A 14,087-nucleotide genomic window follows, 5' to 3' on the forward strand; every position below is an offset into this window, starting at 1 on the left:
ACAGACCATTGGCATGTGAAGATTTCGGACACTGTCAGTTTTTCGGAGTCCCGCGCGATGTCGGAACCAGCCCCGCGCTTCTAAGTGGGACCGGCCCCGCGCGGCCATTCGGTGCCCGTACGCCTCAAACGACCACATTTGGTCACCGCCAAACTCATGCAAGTGGGACAGGCCCTTTACACTTCTGATTGACCAGGCTGACTGATAGGGTGCAGATAACCAGGCAAGAATACTGAATACTCAGTGCTTGCATCGCCTCAGACCACTCTTTGTCCCATTCTATGTGTACAACGGGCTATCCCTCGCTGTGACCCAGCTGTGTCCAGCAGAATGGAAACCGGGGAAGGGCCTAACCACCCCCTCACTGTCTCCTGAAGCAATCGCTGTTGTATCTTGTCCACCACAACCATTCAGAACCAGGCCATGGTCCCTCATACATGGCCTTATTATACTGCATTATACATTTACAGGCAGCTGATGTAGTAAATACACTGAATGACTTTGTATTCTTTCTGCGTTCAATAAATAAACTGCTGAAAAAAGATTAAATGTTTATAAAAGAACCTAAACATTATCTTGTTCTACTCATTGATGAGAAGGTATAGCTATGGAACAAAGCTCAAGAATTGCACACCTGGGTTCAGAGCTACTGATAGGGATTGGCTTCTCTGGTCTATGTTTATGCATTGGGAAAGGTGTGTTCCTGCGGGTGATTTTATATAGGTATGTTACAATACTTACCTTCAGCGGTGCTGCAATTCTGCCACTGGCCTTGTGCGCGATTTTGCCGCCTTTGAGGGGGGGGGGGGGGGGGGGTTAAAACGCGTTTTTTTTCCTACCTTGTCCTGGATTATATTTGGTTGGAGTGCAAGCTTTTGCTGAAGAATCGTTCCGACGGGTGTTCTGTGTATTTATTTTTGTAAATCGCCCGACTCGTTCAGCGCTGGAGTAATTTTAAAATCAGCTTCTAAAGCCGTCAACGCCGACAACGGGGACGGATTTCAGGTAGGTGACAGGTAAAAGAAAGCGGTTTATTTTTATGTATAAAAGTGGTCCATAAGATACATTTAGTTTACATTTTATGTTGCGAAACGGTGCTTTAGTCCCCATCCGAGCCGGCAGTATTTTTGCTGCCGATACGGGTTTAAATTCACCGCAAACCGCAACGTTCCAAATGGTCGCGTTCCAGAAAAACCCACTCGCAAGATGATTTAAATGGCCATTAAATTACAGGTATTAAACATTAAATTCCTTCCATTTGGCCTATAAATCCATGACAATGAGATTTAAAAATTATGTTATATTGTGAATTCTTGTGTGAATGTTATTTGGACACTTAGGCTATTTAAAAATGTTAATCTATTCTTAAGAAATTGATAGATGTTTAGATCTAGTAATTGAATTTTGTAATTAGCTACAATTAGGTAACTAACTAATTATATGCTTTAATTTCAAGTCATCTAAGTAAGATTGTTTCATATTTGTTTCAGAATGCTTCAATCTATAATAACTGAAAATGTATTTTGTTCTCTTAATTTTTAAGAATGTTATGGCCATTTGACTGTCCTCGATCACAGCTTTTGTGTTAAGTCAATGGAAAAGCAATAGAGAACAAGATGCTAATTTCCGAGTATGAAAATGGCCATAACGTTTTTAATACTGAAGATATGAAAGTGAATTAGGTGACAAATTAAACTTCTTTTTATGCTTTATCTGATGGGATAAATTAAAGACTTGATTTTTAAAATCTCAAAATTTTGTAACATTGTTATTTTATATTCCAAATGAAAATAATGTTTCAAGTATTGAAGTTTGAGAACATGCGTTATACATGAGCAATATTCATTAATGCTGCAAAACTATTTTAATTATTGAACAATTTGTAGAACAAGTCTTAGTTACTGAGTATGCTTAGCATGCAAATGTTAAAACATCCCGAATCTAAAGAGTATTTGTCAATTATCCACCTCAATCTGGACATATTCCCCACATAATCCACAAATCTCTGGTCCTCACACATCTGTGGTACTTTGTTCCAAATCCAGACTGATTCTTTTCATGTTCCTTTGCCAATGCATCTACATTCTCCTTATCTCATAGCATTTCCCTCATTATTTCCCTTTCTACTGACACCGTGAACCCATCAGCTAAATCTCCTATCTAATTAATTGCACAACTACTGGCCTTGCTCCATCAGAGATATTCCCACTTCCCTGTCTCGTCCTCCCCTGCTTTCTCTGTATCTCAAATTTAATTTATTTTCTCTCTTTCCCAGTTCTGATTTTAAAAAAACTGTTTCCCTTGTACACAGGTGCTGCCTGACCCAGTGTGGTTTCCAGCATTTTTTTATTTATTTCAGATTTGCAGATTCTACGGTGTTTTGATTTTCATTTACTGTCCAGATCCCACTGGACAAACAGGCAGTAGATTATCATATCGTTCGTGAAGAGAGAAAAGTAGATTGTAATATGTTGTACACTATTTATTTTTCCCAATAATCTTCACACTCAATTGCCTTCTCAATGGGTCATCGTTAAACAAGTAAGTATGTAATGATTTCCGATATTGATTAGGTGGCCTGGTAAATTATTCTACAATGGATGCATCATGCTTAAGCAATGTTCTCCCCTCATGATGTGTGCACAATCACTCTACCAATAGAAGAGTTAAAACTGGCATGTAACAAAGGTAATGCCACTGTGGTGATGGGGGATTTCAATATGCAGGCAGACTGGGGAAATCAAGTTAGTTCAGGACCCCAAGAAAGAGAGTTTGTAGAATGTCTCCGAGATGGATTCTTAGAGCAGCTTGTAATGGAGCCAACCAGAGAAAAGGCAATTCTGGATTTAGTGTTGTACAATGAACCAGATACGATAAGAGAACTCGAGGTAAAGGAATCGCTTGGAGGTAGTGATCATAATATGATTAGTTTTAATCTGCAATTTGAGAAGGAGAAGGTTAAATCGGAAGTGGCAGTGATGCAGTTGAACAAAGGGGATTATGAAGGCATGAGAGGGGAGCTGGCCAAGGTAGACTGGAAAGGGATCCTAGCAGGAATGACGGTGGAACAGCAATGGCAGGAATTTATCGGCATAATCCGGAAGACGCAGGATCATTTCATTCCTAAAAGGAAGAAAGATTCTAAGGGGAGTAGGAGGCAACCGTGGCTGACAAGAGACGTTAGGGATAGAATAAAACTAAAAGAAAATATGTATAACACAGCAAAGAGTAGCCGGAAGCCAGAGGATTGGGAAACTTTCATAGGACAACAGAAGGAAACAAAACGGGCAATATGGGCTGAAAAGATGAAGTACGAGGGGAAGCTGGCCAGGAATATAAAGAAGGACAGTAAAAGCATCTTTAGATATATTTAATGGAAAAAGAGTAGCAAAGTCAAATGTGGGTCCCTTGAAGGCAGACACGGGTGAAATTATTATGGGCAACAAGGAAATGGCAGAAGAGTTGAATAGGTACTTCGAATCTGTCTTCATTCAGAAAGACACAAACAATCTCCCAGATGTACTGGAGGGCAGAGGATCTAAGGGGGTAGAGGAACTGAAATAAATTTTCATTAGGCGAGAAATAATATTGGGTAGGCTAATGGGACTGAAGGATGATAAATCCCCTGGGCCTGATGGTCTGCATCCCAGGGTCCTTAGGGAGGTGGCTCTAGAAATAGTGGACGCATTGGTGATCATTTTCCAATGTTCAATAGATTCAGGATCAGTTCCTGTGGATTGGAGGATAGCTAATGTTATCCCACTTTTCAAGAAAGGAGCGAGAGAGAAAACGGGGAATTACAGACCAGTTAGCCTGACTTCGGTGGTGGGAAAAATGCTGGAGTCAATTATTAAAGAGGTAATAATGGGGCATTTGGATAGCAGTAAAAGGATTAGTCCAAATCAACATGGATTTATGAAAGGGAAATCATGCTTGACTAATCTTCTGGAATTTTTTGAGGATGTGACAAGTAAAATGGATGAAGGGGTGCCAGTGGATGTAGTGTATCTAGACTTTCAGAAAGCCTTTGATAAGGTCCCGCACGGGAGACTGGTAACTAAAATTAGAGCACATGGTATTGGGGGTAGGGTGTTGACATGGTTAGAAAATTGGTTGGCAGACCGGAAGCAAAGAGTAGGAGTGAATGGGTCCTTTTCAGAATGGCAGGCAGTAGCGAGTGGAGTGCCCCAAGGCTCGGTGTTGGGGCCGCAACTGTTTGATTTAATGATTTGGAAGAGGGAATTAGGAGCAACACTAGCAAGTTTGCAGATGACACAAAGCTGGGTGGCAGTGTGAACTGTGAAGTGGATGTTAAGCGGTTGCAGGGTGACCTGGACAGGTTGAGTGAGTGGGCAGATGCGTGGCAGATGCAGTATAATATAGATAAATGTGAGGGTATCCACTTTGGCGGCAAAAACAAGGGGGCAGATTATTATCTCAACGGGGTTAGGTTAGGTAAGGGGGAGGTACAGCGAGACCTGGGTGTCCTTGTACACCGGTCACTGAAAGTTGGCGTGCAGGTACAGCAGGCAGTGAAGAAAGCTAATGGAATGTTGGACTTCATAACAAGAGGATTTCAGTATAGGAGTAAAGAGGTTCTACTGCAGTTGTATAGGGCTCTGGTGAGACCACATCTGGAGTATTGTGTACAGCTTTGGTCTCCTAATTGGAGGAAGGACATCCTTGTGATTGAAGCAGTGCAGCGTAGGTTCACGAGACTGATCCCTGGGATGGCGGGACTGTCATATGAAGAAAGGTTGAAAAGACTGGGCTTGTATTCACTGGAGTTTAGAGGAATGAGGGAGGATCTTATAGAAACATATAAAATTATAAATGGACTGGACAAGCTAGATGCAGGAAAAATGTTCCCAATGTTGGGCGAGTTCAGAACCAGGGGCCACAGTCTTAGAATAAAGGGGAGGTCATTTAAGACTGAGGTGAGAAAAAACTTTTCTCCCAGAGAGTTGTGAATTTATGGAATTGCCTGCCACAGAGGGCAGTAGAGGCCAAATCACTGGATGGATTTCAGAGAGAGTTAGATAGAGCTCTAGGGGCTAGTGGAGTCAAGGGATATGAGGAGAAGGCAGGCACGGGTTATTGATAGGGGACGATCAGCCATAATCACAATGAATGGTGGTGCTGGCTCGAAGGGCCGAATGGCCTCCTCCTGCACCTATTTTCTATGTTTCTATGTATATCTGACATTTTCTGGCTTTAGTTTAGATTGCCGGTTTCTGTGGATGTTTCAATCTCCGCTCCAGTTCCGCTGGTTCTGAGGCCAGTGAAGCCAACTCTGGGTCTGTGCACTCTATGGTGGGGGACGTCCTCTATGACACGTCCCCTCCATGTTTTGAGAGGTGGGGGACATCCCCCCCAAGTTTTTGTAATCCAGATTTTAAAACCCGGTCTCATCAGTGACAATGATGAGTCGGCGTACAGGATGGAGGTGGAGCTGCTCACAGGATGGTGCAAATCCCACAACCTCATTCTCAACGTGGGAAGAACTAAGGAGATGGTGGTTGACTTCAGGAGGGCGGGAAAACAACACCATACACCTCTGCACATCGATGGAGCTGATGTGGAAAGGGTCAGCAGCGTGAAGTTCCTAGGACTCCACCTGTCAGATGACCTGACGTCCACGACCAACACCACAGCACTGATCAAGAGAGCCCAGCAGCGACTACACCCTCTCCGAAGACTACTGAAAGCAGGTCTCCCCACTACACATCTACGAACTTTTTATAGGGGGACAATCGAGAGCACATTAACCTACGGCATCACTTCCTGGTTCGGGAGCTGCAAGGCCTACGAACGGCACCAACTAGACAGGATTGTGAAGACCGCCAGCAGGATTATTGGTGCTCCACTCCCTTTCCTGCTGGACATATACAGGAAGAGATGTATCAGCAGAGCCATCTCCATCATCAAAGACCCCTACCACCCATCACATCACATATTCTCCATCCTGCCATCTGGGAAGAGGTACAGGAGCATTAGCTGCAAAACCAGCAGGATGCTCCTCAGCTTCTTCCCGCAGGCTATAAGACTGATAAACGGACTTTGCCCCCTGCCAAAGTATCGCGCACCAACCACCAACCTGGACACACTGCAGCAGAGCCACTGTCGTGCCGCTGCCGATCGGAACGCCTGTTGATGTTTAGTAGAGAGTAGAGCGTTTAATTTGTTCATGATATATGTTTTTTTATTTCTATTTATTTTTTACTGCACACTGAATGGACACTGGTTGAGCAACGTTTTTTTGTTTCCTCTGGGTATGCGAGTATTCAGGAAAATGACAATAAAGATATACTACTATACTACTACTATACTACTATACTACTATACTAAATCTCCGTGGGGGTGGGACTGATGATCGAGGGCGCCGATTGGACGAGAGAGACATCGGTCAGCAGGCAATGGAGGCGGGACATGATGATTCAGCGCAATGATTAGAGGAGGGAGACGTGGCACAGACCTGCGCCTCATCCGCAGCCAGGATCGATCCCGGCCGGGTCTCCGGCGCTGTCCCGTCCGCACCCGAGTGTGCCCCCCCGCGGGTGGCCAGAGAGGTCGGCAGCAAAGATCCTCCACTATAGGATCTTTGGTCAGGAATCAGACGGACCAGCGCAGTGAAACAGCGTTAAACCCAGCTCAACTCTGCCTGTCCCACCAGGTGAGCCTACAGCCTTCCTGGACTTGCGGGAAATATGGCCAGCACGGAGAAGCAGCGCTGGTGTCCTGTCAGTCCATACAGGGCTGTAGTTAATCCGGTGAGACAGGCAGAGCTGAGCTGCATTTAGCGCTGGTTTGAGCCTCCGAAGCTGGCTGGCTGGCTGTGTGTGTGTGTGTGTGTGTGTGTGTGTGTGTGTGTGTGTGTGTGTGTGTGTGTGTGTGTGTGTGTGTGTGTGTGTGTGTGTGTGTGTGTGTGTGTGTGTGTGTGTGTGCGCGGCTGCCAAAAAATTGTGTCCCCCGGTCCCCTCCATGTTTTGATAGCAAGTTCCGCTCTTGCCTGGCACATCCCTTTCTACTCACATTATGCTGTGACTACATATCAGAGGCTACTCCCTGCTAGGTCTTAGATCTTCAGTAGGGATATCATCTTCTCCCAAGGCCTTGGTGCTTTTCAGTCGCTGGTCTAACACATGACTGGGTATTGTGTTATGCAAGAGAGTCAAGGACATTGGCAACAAAGACAGAGTCATGACTAAGGATTTTCTTCCTGTGGGTGCAAGGAACATTCGGTTCAGTATTCCAGCACTCTAACAGCAGGGGTGTTACTACACCTTGATCATCAGAACAGTCGGATAGCACCCTAACTATCCACCAGCATGAGTGAACGTTCCCTGGTCTTAGAGGTATTAGAGTAGTAATTGTGCACCCTACCAGTGGAGGGCGTAACCCTCCCTGTTCCTCAGTAGCCTGTAACCCTCAGCACCTACCAACAGGAGGCTGAACGTTCCCTGATCTTGGGAACATGGTTACTGCATGCTCGGAACCTACCAGTAGGGGGTCCAACCCGCCCTGATCTTGGGAACATAGCAACAGCACCGTAGCTCTCTAATTTCAAGGAGCTACAATTTCTTGATTCTCAGAACAATATCACCTTGACATTCTGCCACCCTAACATTCTCTCCCTGATTCCTCCTCTTTTACCTAGGCAATACCTCAGTTGAGGATGACCTCCGTCCATGGCAGTTCTGTGGGTTCAGAGATATAGTGTAAACTTCTGCCTCAGCAGGGTTGTTTGGATCATTGCACACCCCTTTTGCTGACTGCCATTAGTCGCCCCGTGCTCCTGTTGAAGTGCTTTATGAATCCCTGCTTACTTACTTATTCGCTAGTTTAAGTGACCTTAGGTCAGGAATTCTCATGTCACCAAGGATGTCAAGAGTGTTTTATTGTCATATGTCCTGGACGGGACAATGAAATTCTTACTTGCTGCAGCACAACAGAATGTGTGAATATGTAAATATTGTAATATAATGGGGGGAAAAAAGAAAAAGTTCAATAAATAACAAATATAGTGCAAATAACAAATAATAATATCGTCTTTTGCAGTTCAGAGCTCAGTTGCGTTTAATAGCCTGATGGCTGTGGGGAAGAATCTGTTCCTGAACCTGGATGTTACAGTTTTCAGGCTCCTGTACCTTATTCCTGATGGCAATGGTGAGATGAGTGTGTGGCCAGGATGGTGTGGGCCCTTGATGATTTTGGCTGCCTATTTGAGGCAGCACCTGCGATAGATCCCTTCAACGGTGGGGAGGTCAAAGCCGGTGATGGACTGGGCAGTGGTCACAACTTTTTGTAGTCTTTCTCGCTCCTGGACGGTCAAGTTGCCGAACCAGGCCACGATGCAACCAGTCAGAATGTTCTCTACCGTGCACCTGTAGAAGTTTAGGAGAATCCTCTTCGACATGCAGAATCTCCGTAGTCTTCTCAGGAAGTAGTCACTGATGTGCCTTCTTTATAATTGCATCAGTGTGCTGGGTCCAGGAAAGATCCCATTGATATAAACAGGGTTGTGGGTCCTCATCCTTCCCCTACCTAAGTCCACAATCAGTTCCTTGGTCTTACTGCTGTTGAGAGCCAGGTTGTTGTGCTTGCACCATTTGGTCAGTCGGTCGACCTCACTTCTATACTCTGACTCGTCCCCATCTGTGATTCGTCCAACCACAGTGGTGTCATCGGCGAACCTGATGATGGAGTTTGCACTATGACCGGCTACGCAGTCATGGGTATAGAGCGAGTACAGCAGGGGGCTGAGCACGCAGCCTTGAGGTTCTCCCATACTAATTGTTACTGAGGATGAAGTGGTTCCTCCAATTCGAACAGACTGTGGTCTGTGGATGAGGAAGTCGAGGATCCAATTGCAGAGGGATGCGCAGAGACCCAGTTCCGTGAGCTTGGTAACCAGCTTTTTTTTTTTTTTTTTAAATCAAAAATATTTATTCAAATATTAAAATTGTATTTACAATACAATAAAACAAAACACCAGCATAATACAAGATGAACAAATATGTAAGCAACTGCTAAACAACTATATTACAATCCTTGTCAAGGATACATTCAACCCCCCTCGGTGCCCAGCGGTCGCGGAACTCCCTCAGGGTGCCCGTAGACAGGGCGTATTCCCTTTCCATCCGCACCCGGGCACGGACGTAACCCCGGAAAAGGGGCAGGCAGCCGGCTCGGGTAGAGCCCTCCACTGTCTGGCGCCTTGACTCACGGATGGCCAGCTTGGCCAGGCCCAGGAGCAACCCAACCAGGACATCTTCAGCCCTGGTAACCAGCTTGGAGGGGATGATGGTATTAAATGCCGAGCTGTAGTCTATAAACAACAGCCTGACGTAGGTGTTTTTATTGTAGTGGTCCAGTGCGGAGTGGAGAGCCAGTGAAATTGCATCTACCGTTGACCTGTTGTGGTGGCATGCGAACTGTAGTGGGTCGAGGTTCTTGTCGAGGTAGGAGTTGATGTGCACCATAATTAACCTCTCAAAACACTTCATCACCTCAGATGTTAGTGCCACTGGTCGATAGTCATTGAGGCACGTCACCTTGCTCTTCTTGGGCACTGGTATTATTGATGCCCTTTTAAAGCAGGTGGGGACCTCAGAACTCAGAAGTGAGAGGTTGAAAATGTTTGTAAAAATTCCAGCCAGTTGGTCCGCACAGGTTTTTAGAACATGACCGTCAGGTCGTGGATTTTAGAACACGACCATCAGGTCCAGGCGCTTTCCGAGGGTTCACCCCCCTGAAGGATCTTCTGACGTCAGCCTCTGTGACTGTGACTGTAACACCGTCAGGGCGAATAGGGGCTCGGGAAGGTACATCAGTGTTCTCCCTATCGAACCGTGCGTAGAACGCATTGAGCTCGTCAGGGAGTGATGTTTCGCTGTCGTTTGAGCCGCCTCCTGATTTCGCCTTGTTGGAGGTGATGGCATTCAAGCCCCGCCACAGTTGCCGAACATCTGTCTCATCCTCCAGCTTAGAGCAGAAGTCCCTTTTGGCCTTTTTGATGGCCTTGTCAAGGTCGTATCTGGACTTCTTATAGACCTCTGCATCGCCAGACCTGAATGCCCGGGATCTTGCCTTCAGAAGAATGCGGATCTCATGGTCCATCCAAGGCTTCTGGTTACATTTCTCAAGAGGGTTTGAAATGTTTTCCATGTCTTGGATGAGGGTGTCTGGGCCTCAACAATGGGAGAGACAATGGGTCTGAAACATCACCTACCCATTCCCTGTACAGATGCTGCCTGCCCCTCTGAGTTACTCCAGTACTTTCGATTTTATTCAACAATGGCAAGTTGGCCTGGGAGTGGGCAAAAATGGATATGGAGGACTGATTAGGAGGAGAGAAAATGAAATTTAAATTAGCAAAAGATATTTCTCAGCATTTTCACGTTTTGTTTGTCCACATTGTGGAAAGTCAGAAGGGAAGAAGGAATTAACACCACCAGAGGCCAAAGATATTGCTATTTATTAAAAATAGCTTTTTGCCATTATGAAAAGTTGACATTGGTTCAACTTTGCTGAAGTACAAGAATGTTTTGCTGCTATGTCCCAGTTGGGCGATTTTTTAGGCAACTACAGGCGACTAGTTTGTCGCCACATGTTCACCGGTGATCGCCGGGAGTAGTCTCCTCAGTCGCGCAGAAAGTCGTAGCGTCTTTCAGGTCACGCTAAATTTTCAACATGTTGAAAATTTTTCTGAGAGAGTGGGTTTCATGTCAATGAGCGTAGCTTGACTTCTCCTGACGTAGGTGCTGTCGGAGGTTGTCGCCAGGATGATGTAGATTGTCGACGGTTTTTCGGCGACCTGCTACGACTGTGACAGTTGCCTAAAAAATCGGCCAAGTGGGACGGGCCCATTAGGTAGGTGGGTAAACTCAGATCTGAAAAGTTAAAAGTCAACTTGCCCAAATCAAAAGCCCTGTCTCTGAAAATTGAAATATCAAAATTTATAGAGAAAAATTTTCAACTCAAAAATGAAATACAGGTGCACAACCTTTTATCCGAAAGCCTTGGGACCAGACACTTTTCGTAATTCGGAATTTGTCGGCCTTCGGAATGGAAATTTTTTAGCGTAGATTTTAATGGCTGGCTCAGTGGTAGAGTGCTCGGCTCATATCCGCAAGGTCGCGAGTTTGCGCCTTGATCCCGGCAGTTCCTCGGTCGCGAGTTTGAGTCGTCAATGTAGTTTTTTCTTGCAGAATAAATGCCTGTATGAAATGCAGTGTGTTGAATGAATTCCTGAATTTGTAAATGTGACCGCAGCATTGAATCACCTCTCGCACTCATGTCACCCTAGCGGGGCTACATGCCCTTAGGCGGCCTAAGGCGACATTTTCACACTCTTATATCCGTGTGCAGCAGAGGCGACGTGCGTTTGGCGCCAAACGTGAGCTTTGGTGAGCAGACGACATCCTGGAAAAAATGTCCGGTTTCTTCCAGGTAGGTGATATACCCTCCCGGGCAATATACCTTCCACTTCTCTTTTATGAAGGGGATTTAGTTCCCCTTTCTTCCAGGACCGACCGGAGGTTCCGCTGTCACCTCTGCGGGCCGCCCTCGGTGAACGCTCACTCAACTTTGTCTTGGGATTCCTACTCTCCCGCGCAATGTACCCTCACCTTCTCTTTTATGAATGGGGATTTAGTTCCCCTTTCTTCGAGGACCGACCGGAGGTTCCGCTGTCACCTCTGCGGGCCGCCCTCCGTGAACGTCCTGTCTCCCTGTCCCTGGGATAGTAGGGGGCGATCAAACAGCACAATACCCCCCTCCCCCTCCAACTCCAGAGGAATCTGCTCCCCGATGGGCCGCTACGGCGACAAGTGGCAGTTCGCCCACAACCCGAGCTGCGTCCCCCAAAGAACAAGACGTACCTGGAGCGGGGCTGGGCTGGAGTTGCTGATCTGGGATCTTCGTGCTTGCAGTGGGCCTGGGGGTCGGTGTCCCGATGAGGGGGCACAGCTCGGGCTGTGGGCGAACTGCCACTTGTCGCCGTAGCGGCCCATCGGGGAACGGCTTCTGGTGGTCCTGACGTCTCCGGCCAGTTTGCAGTTTTCCTCTGGAGTTGGAACGGGGCTGGGCTGCTGCTGGCTGTGGGTCTCTGGGATCTCCGTGCTTGCAGTGGGCCTGGGGGTCAGGTGTCCTGACGTCTCCGGTGACTGGCACTGACCTGCTGGCATCGCCGACGTGAAGACAGTGCAAAGCCCCCGCGCCGGTGCAATGGGCGGGGAGCTGGAGAAGGGAGGGAAGGGGTCACACACATGGCCGGGAAGCAGAGGGGTGTAGCTGGGGTGAAACTGAAGGGAGCGACAATCTGCTGCTGCCTGCCCGCTGAGTTAAAACGTTCCCACGCAAGACTCACGATACACTGTGTATCGTGAGTCTACCGTGGGAACTTTTTAACTCAGCGGGCAGGCAGCAGCATATTGTCAATTATTAACCTTCCCGCAGAATATACCCTCACCTTCTCTTTCATGAATGGGGATTTAGTTCCCCTTTCTTCGAGGACCGACCGGAGGTTCCGCTGTCACCTGTGCGGGCCGCCCTCGGTGAACGTTTTCAAGGACCTTTCTTCAAGGACCGAAAAAATGTCCGCTATTCGGAGGTTTTCGTTATTTGGATCTTCGGATAAAAGGTTGTGCACCTGTACTGAGAAAATGTTTCTTCTCCTTTCCATCCATTGAATTTTACTTACCCTGATCCCATTTGAGCGCTGAAGGGTAACAGCAAGTCTGCGGTAACTGTATTTTGGTCCCCTATCTGATCTTTTAAGTAGTTTTGCATAAAATCTCTAGGCCATAATGAGGCATGTTTATAACTGTTTAGCAATCTAAGCAGCTTGGACACTTTCCCAACTAAATAGCAGCCACTGAAAAGGGAATTTCTGAAATAAAGCAGTATGTTATCAATAGCTTGTCGAAGGATATCCAGATTGCTGCATTGGCCATTCCACCATTCCCTTTTCACGTGTATAGTTAAAGGAGTAATTTGGAGATTATTTAACGTAATCCTTTTTTTTTTGGTTTTAAGGCCTCTTCTTTTGATCAACATAATAAAATCACAAATAAATATTAATTGATTGAACAGATGAGAAAAATGGTGGCAAAATAACTTCAACATGGAAAATAGGCACACAATGCTGAAGTAACTCAGTGGGACAGACAGCATCTCTGGATAGGAAATGGCGACGTTTCGGGTAGAGACCCTTCTTCAGACTGAGAGTCAGGGAAGAGGGAGACAGAGATATGGAAGGGTAAGGTGTGTAAACAAAACATCAAAGGGAACGAAGTGGGGGAGGCCCAGGACAGAAAGGTCAGTATGGGAATGTGAGGGGGAATTAAATTGTTTAGCAACCGGGAGATCAGGTAGGTTTGGGTGGACTGAGCGGAGGTGTTCAGCGAAACGATCGCCGAGCCTGCGCTTGGTCTTGCCGATATATAGGAGTCCACACCTGGAACAGTGGATACAATAGATAAGTTTGGAGGAGGTGCAAGTGAACCTGTCCCTTACCTCACCTCCAACCTCATCTCCTCTATCCTGTGTCAGAGTGAAGCCCAAAATGAATTGGAGGAACAGCATGTCATATTTCGCTTGGGCAGCTTACAAACCAATAGTATGAATATTGACTTCTCTAACTTCAAATAGCCCTTGCATCCCCTCTCTCTCCATCCCTCCCCTATCCTAGTTCTCCAACCAGCCTGACTGTTGTCCTGATTAAATGTTATCTTTGTATGCTTCGTTGTCAACTTCCCTCTAGCTCACAATGATCTATTCCACATTTTCCTTTAACTGATTCCCCTTTGATGTCTCATTTTCACACCTTACCCTTTCTTACCTCTGTGTGTCTCTCACTCCTGACTCAGTCTGAAGAAGAGTCATGGCCCGAAACGTCACCCATTCCTTCTTTCCAGAGATGCTGTCTGTCCCGCTGAGTTACTCCTGCACTTTGTGCCTATCTTCGATGTAAACCAGCATCTGCAGTTCTTTTCTGCACAATCACTATGGAAAAAATTACCTCACTAATTTTAGTCTGAAAGGGACAGATCGGGTTACTTTTTAAATGGAGAAAAGCTAGCAGC

The sequence above is a fragment of the Amblyraja radiata genome, chromosome 1, assembly GCF_010909765.2.
Source record: "Amblyraja radiata isolate CabotCenter1 chromosome 1, sAmbRad1.1.pri, whole genome shotgun sequence".
Taxonomy (NCBI): Eukaryota; Metazoa; Chordata; class Chondrichthyes; order Rajiformes; family Rajidae; genus Amblyraja; species Amblyraja radiata.